At 34.2% G+C, this 7,017-nt stretch overlaps 1 pseudogene; it reads right to left on the reverse strand.

Moving 5' to 3' along the window:
• Positions 1 to 6,670: 6,670 nt before the first annotated feature.
• Positions 6,671 to 6,789, reverse strand: LOC118611268 (annotated as a pseudogene).
• Positions 6,790 to 7,017: the final 228 nt, after the last annotated feature.

Here is a 7,017-nt window from a genome sequence, read left to right on the forward strand (position 1 = left end):
AATCCTTGTCCATCAAAAATATTTCTCTTTCCTTCTAGGCACATGATAGATTTCCCTTCCTGACTTTTTAAGTTTGGGTGGCCATAAAATAGACTTTGGCAGTGAAATATGAACAGAATGTCACATGTCACTTCTGGACAAAAGCATAAAGTACTATTTGCAGCATTCATTTTTTTTCCTTCCAGTGATTATGAAGCATTGAAATGGAACCTTCCTCAACGTGAGCATCAAAGATACCACAGAGCAGGGCTATTTAGTCAACCTGTAATGGATGGGCCCCAAGTGTAAGAAATATACTTTGGCCTATTAAACCACTGAGAATTTTCTGTGCTTTGTTACAGTAGCAAAACCAAGCCTTTCTTGCCCGATGTATATATTTAGAGACTTTAAAACAAATGAACAAATTTGTGCTTCAATATATTTCCTCTGAGTAATGTTTACATGACATGACACAAATGATTGAGAAGTAAACATGGTCGAGGTGAAGTCTAGGTAGCGATGTGGACAAAAGCACTTGATTAAAAAGTAACCAGTTTCAACATTACCTCCACCTACCTCTCTATTCTTAGGCAGTTCAAACTATATAACGATGACATCATTTTACCATTTTTTAAGTGGTGGGTTGGATTACATTGCTTCTAAAATCTCTATCGCAACCAATAGCTTTAAAATATATATATTATTTTACCGTTTCTTGTGATAATAGAAGGTAGATGTCAGAAACAATAATTTAAAACTACTTAATTTAATTCTTGTGGAATATAAATTTATTATGGCTTTAAATTTTCTTAATGACACATCTTTTATTCAGTTTATGTGGTTTTAGGCCTAAGAATTTTTAAATGTTGATATACTTATTAAATGTATTTATTACATGAGTTAAGAAGTTATATTAATCTCCCATGTATTTTACAGTCCTCAAATTTTAAGAAGCAATTTATCCAGATAATAAGCTTCACTGGTTACTACTGAACTTGAAAACATTCATTCAGCCAATTAAAACATTGTGCTAAAAGCTATATTTCCCTTCTCTCCTAAACAGAACTTTACCAGTTATTTTAACGTGACAGTTATTATTTAAATGGTGATTGCAAAATAGTTATAGCTATGTAACAAAATAGTTCTAAATAAGTAGATAAAGGCAGTTGCATGGATAGGAATCATGCAGAAGTTTAATAACTGATGAATGGCAGTTACGGTTAAGTCAAAGGAGAGAGCCCATTTTTTTTTCAGATTGAGTAGTAGAGTCAATAAACAAATAATTCTTTAATTAAAGAAACAACATTTTCTTTCTCAGTTAGTACCTAGAATCACAAATTCATAAAGGTGAACTGACAATCTTCTTACAAAAAGGCATTTTTTCTTAAAAAAAAAAAAAAAAAACAGAAGTAAAGTGACCGTTTTATAATATCCAGGCTTCTAAAAGACTATTAAGACTATTGGACCTAATAGTGTGTGAAACAAGTCTTCTTTGTGACAAAAATCCCAGTGTTGCCATAGGAATCATGATCAATATTTTTACATTTTTACATTTTGGCCCTTTGGACCATAAACATTTATTTTATTGTATCTTCCTTTCATTTAAGATTGGGAAACTTTACTCTCTTTTTTTTTCACTATTAAAGTTTAAATTTATTTTGACATGAAGATATCCTTGAATTAGCGAAAGGAAATTTAAGTGCAATCATGAGTATATGTGGAATCAGAATATTTTATATGATAGAATATATGCCTATATGTGTTTTTTTTCCTTCTCCCTCGGGAATGAGAGACCATTTGGAATAGCATCCAGTTTTCTTCTTCTAGAACTATGATGATGTGATGAAACCTTTTCGATTACTTTAACATATACAAGTTAGTCTGTTTTATATTTATGTATGACCCAGAAGGATGGTCAAATGATGAATTAGCATCAGCATATCCTTAATCAGTTGCTACTTACTACTCTCAGGAAAGCAGCCTCAGTGTATATTAAAAACATCATCAACATCATATTCCCAAGAGGTAAGTTACTTACTTAAAAATGAAACATATCTTTGTAATAAGGATGCATTATCTGAAAGACAAAGCATATGATCCAGCATAGTCAGTTTTTGAGCTGAAAATAAAGTCATCTGTTTCTGTTATGGTCTGCATCGCTGTCTGCATGGCACCACCGCAAGTTAGAAATTCTTAACAAATTAATTAATTCACCCCAAAATTCACAAACCTTTTTTTTTCCACCAAGTTAAAGTGACAAATAAGTAAGGTAAAATACTACATGCCTGTTTTGTGTGTTTTCTCTTAGAAATATTAAAATTATCTTAATATATGAATTTGTAACACAAATGGCAAGGTATATCGATCAGAGTTTTATGCTAAGAAAATTGGCTCGCTTGCAGAAAATGAATCCGTTTGAAGGTTGTTCACATAATCATTCTGGAAGTGAGGGAGATCAAGAACAGAAAATGGGTTTGGGCAAATGAAGGTTGGCCAGAAAGCAAGAAGCACAGCCAGTTATGACTCATGAGCACTCCGGGTTGGTTGCCACTAGCATTGCCCCTAGTGGACACCAACGCTATTGCTTTATTGTCACTGCCAGACTATTCAACTTGGGACACTTAAGGCTGCTGCCATTGGACTCCACATCTATCTTTGTTGGACAGTTAGCGCTGCGGTTTCTTCCATGATATTTTCTCAGCTCCCTGCATCTTTTGAAGTCTTGGTTGGAAATACACAATTGGTCACGCCTGAATTCGGAGCCTCCAAGTGGCTACTGGGAGGGCAGAAAATGAGTGCCTCCAACTCCTTTGGCTTCTGAGGTGGGAAGCAACACTCATACTATCAGAGACTGCCCCCAGATAGGTTGAGTTGCCTGGGCACTGGATATGTAAAAATAACCAATGTCCACCACCCAAGCCTAGCTGTGCTACTTTATAATACAAAGGCAAGGGCATACAACCAACTGAAAGATGCTTTATAAATATTTTTATTTAAAAATATGCTTTTATTGCCAGAAAATAGTGATACTTTCCCTTAAGTGTCATGTCATAAATTAGTAAACCTCAGTATAATATTATCTCTTAATTTTTATAACCATGTCTTCTTTTAAATATAATGGCACAGAGATTCAGTACATAAATTCTGTTATTTTCAAATTTTAAATTGACATAGTATGATGTATTTCAGAGTGACTTTAAATGCCTATTGAAGTTATATTTTCCTTTGTGTTTCAGATTACTTCATTTATTCACTCAGTAAATATTTATCCGTCACTGGGGCACTGGGAATAGAGCAGGGCACATAACAAACAGCTGATTCTCATGGAAGTGATCATTTACTTTGCCAATAATTCTGTCCACTTTTAATCTTGTGTTCCTTTGACCCCTCAACTTCAGGCATGGGAATGAGAAGCTTACACAGCTGTGTCGCATTCCATCTGTTGCTGGAGAGTTCGCTTGTCAGGGCATCAGTGAAACTGGTGCAGGTTCAAATGTCACGAGTGAGTAAAACACATCTTAAACTACAATAATCCTATGTGTTTTTCTAGATTTGACTTTTTGACTATGTTAATTACAGTTTTTAAAGATTTTATTCCTTGAACTGGTGGGCTTTGAAATAAAGAAGTGTGCTTGAGGTCATACTATCTCCTTGTGTAATAGCAGGTGTAACATAATTACACGAGTTTGGGACATAAATTTTAGCTCAGTTCCTCTCTGACCCCTGTTCCCATTAGTCCTCACCTATGTGTATGATGAGTGCTACTTTAGAATTCATTATGGAGTTCCATAGACTGGAGCAGTTTTATTTCATAAGCCAATACCCTCCCATTTTTCTTGGACTGTAAGCCCTGAAAATAAGTAAGTAACAGTTCACATTTGCAAGAATATGGACAGATACATTAAGATTTTTTTTCTTTAAATTGTTGCTCTTCTTCTTCCTCCTACATTCAATTTTCCTATACTCAAGAAATACTTTAAAGACTTTCTCTATCTTTGATGTTTTTGTAAGGCACAGTTGTGTCTTAATTGTGGGGCTTTGTTTTTTCTTTTCTTCTTTATAACTTCTTGCATCGTAGTGTGGCTTATCAGTCTAAGAACTTATGTGTTTCTTGAATTCTGGATACTTTTCATCCATTATCTCTTCAATATTTGCCTCATCTCCATTTTCTCTATTTTTCCTTTGGGAAAATGAGATATACGTTGAAGTTCTCATTTGACATATCTTAATTTCACTTTCAGTTTTCTACTCTGTCTCTCTGTGCTGCATTCTAGGTAGTTTGTTCAATCGATTCTGCCACCTGGAGATTTCCTGTTCTTTTACTTCTTCCTATACATCCAAGGCCTAGAACATCTTAGACTTGTTGGTTATATAGTTGGCAATGGATCCCAGTGGTCTTCCTGTGATGTGGGGATTTAAATGTTTTTATCTTTTTTTTTTATCTGTTCGCCCCATACCAGCCTTCTTTTGCTATTTCCTCAGCTAAAAGTAATGATTAGAACGTTGATGAGAAATAAAGACAGCCAGACAGAAAGACAAATCTTATTTTGTTTCTCTCCCTACATATGCCTTTTTTACTTCATTAATCCTCGGTTATCTCTCAATTTTATCTCTGGAAATAAGTAAATCAGAACTTTGCATTTATGAAACAATATGTTGGAATTAGTGTCTCATTTTCAATCCAAAATTCTATAATTCTGTGAACAGGCCAGAAATTTTTAGCTCTGAAAATCATGGTAGACTTAGAGAGCTGAGTTTCTAAGTTGCTAATGTTTATTACTTGCCTTTCATAAATGAGAATGGACTGTCTATTCTGAGATACAAAACTAAATTTCTATCTTTACTTATATGTTTATATAGCTTCTATACTATATCATTGATGGTAGCAAAATGTGGACAACCCAGGAATGCTAGGCTGACTTGATGTGCCTAATTGCCTACACCAGTAATATAATGCCCCACTCTCTGACCTGAATAAGTCCTTGATCTGTGTGCCAATGAAACTCCCTGGTAAATGAGAAGCCACCACTTACATTGCTGACTAAGTGGATTACACACATTGTTCTAAGGCTTTGAGTGAAATGCAGACTTCTTGGCTCAGAACCAGAGTCAAGTCTAATTACTTAGAAACAGAAACAGAAAAAAAAAATTCTTAAAAAAAAGCTAAGTTTTCTGGAAAGGAATGCCCTACTTACTGATCAACTTGGGTCAGAGCTGCTGATAAACTTGCTATGTTTTGAAGTCTGAAAGGTGATGGAAGAGGAAGAATATTAATCAGCTTTTCTCAACTCATCTCCACTTATGCCTGATTATAAGTAGCATTCATTCTTGACCCTGCAGGTAGAGCATCTTCTCTCAGCTTTATAGAAGGGAAAACCATAAGAAAAATTTTAAATTAGCAACAATTTTGGGGCCCTAATTAACCTAATGGTTGTAGTATTGTGCCTCCAGTATTCAAAGAAGCTCAGCTAGCAACTGAACCTAGTATGTTATTAATTGAGCCACACATTTTTATTAAGGGGTTTCTATGGTCTCAGCACTGAAATTTTAGTGAGGGATGATAAAAAAAAAATGTTCTCTAGTAGGAAACATTAATTTATTCACCAATCACCTCTTGGAATGTACTACTGTGCCAAAGGGCTCTAGAGAAAACACAGGCGTTTAACATATGGTCCCATATTGATAGTCTTCAAATATCTCTTTCCTGAATGAATTAAACAAAAATGTTTTACTTGTGAAAGTTAAAATGTTTTTTCCATGAATAATGCTCATGTTCTTTTATTAGTAGGAATTTACATCTCCAAAAATATAGAAAAACTAAGTAGAGAGGATGTGCGGTCATCAGACACCACACAGATGTTTTTCAAAGATGTAACAGTTTCTAAAATTTTCCTCACTGGTAAGGAAGAAATGGGTTTTAAATACCAGATGGTCAGCTCCGAGAGGAATATGTTTATAACAGCTCTAGTAAGCATTAGAACAAAAAATTGTCAGGAGTACTCATGGTTATACGAAAAGATAACCCATTTTGAGTTTACTTGACATAAATTAGTACCAGTAGGAATTGTTTAATTAGAAATTAGTTAAATCTTCTGAAAACATACATCATTCCATTACTAGGAACAAAAGGAAAACTATATATTGAATAAAGTAACATTTATAAACTCAATTAAACAGCAAACTACTTAACATATAAATTTTTTCTACTACCTGCCCTTAAATGCCTACATCCTCCAAAAAAGTTAAATATAATTTAGGTCGAAGGCTATATAAATATAAAAGCAGTTGCAGTTTCCTTCTTTATATATACATACACACACATATGTATATATATAGTTCTCTTCCTTTTCACTTACTCACATATTTAACTTAATTAAACCTTATTACATGAGAACTTCCTGGTTATTTTTCTAGGACATTTGAAGATGCAAAGAACTCAAGAAAGTATATTAAAATTACAGTAGCCTATAAAGTTGTAGCATATATATATATGCTATATATATATGCTATATATATATATGCTACAAACTTTTATAGAATAACAGCATTCTAATATTCAACTTTATATATATAAAGTTATATATATATTATATATATAATTTGGGAGGAGGGCAGGGAGTGGGGCGAGGCAACTCTTGGTTGACCTCACAGATTGCAAGGACCTTGTCAGCTTACAATCTTTTATTTTTTATACCTACAGCACCCGGTCTTCCTAGGTGGTCTCCTATCCAAGTACTAACCAGGCCTGACCCTGCTTAGCTTCTGGGATCAGAAAGGATTGGGCTCGTTCAGAGTGGCATGGCCGTAGACTGTAGATTATATTTTTAAAAGTAAATCAAAAATTGAAAAGTTTGAACAGAAAAACTCTGAGCAACTACCTTGAAGGCAGTGCCATTGAGCACCAGGAGCCAGTTCTAACTTCTTTATAGGCACTATCATTTCATTACCACAATAAGCCTCTGACTGCATTGCTGCTATCTATATACAATTTTTATTCCTTTTTTATAAATAGAGTAACTGAGGTGGAGAGGCCATCAG

This window comes from Rousettus aegyptiacus, unplaced genomic scaffold, assembly GCF_014176215.1.
Source record: "Rousettus aegyptiacus isolate mRouAeg1 unplaced genomic scaffold, mRouAeg1.p scaffold_m13_p_13, whole genome shotgun sequence".
Classification (NCBI taxonomy): Eukaryota; Metazoa; Chordata; class Mammalia; order Chiroptera; family Pteropodidae; genus Rousettus; species Rousettus aegyptiacus.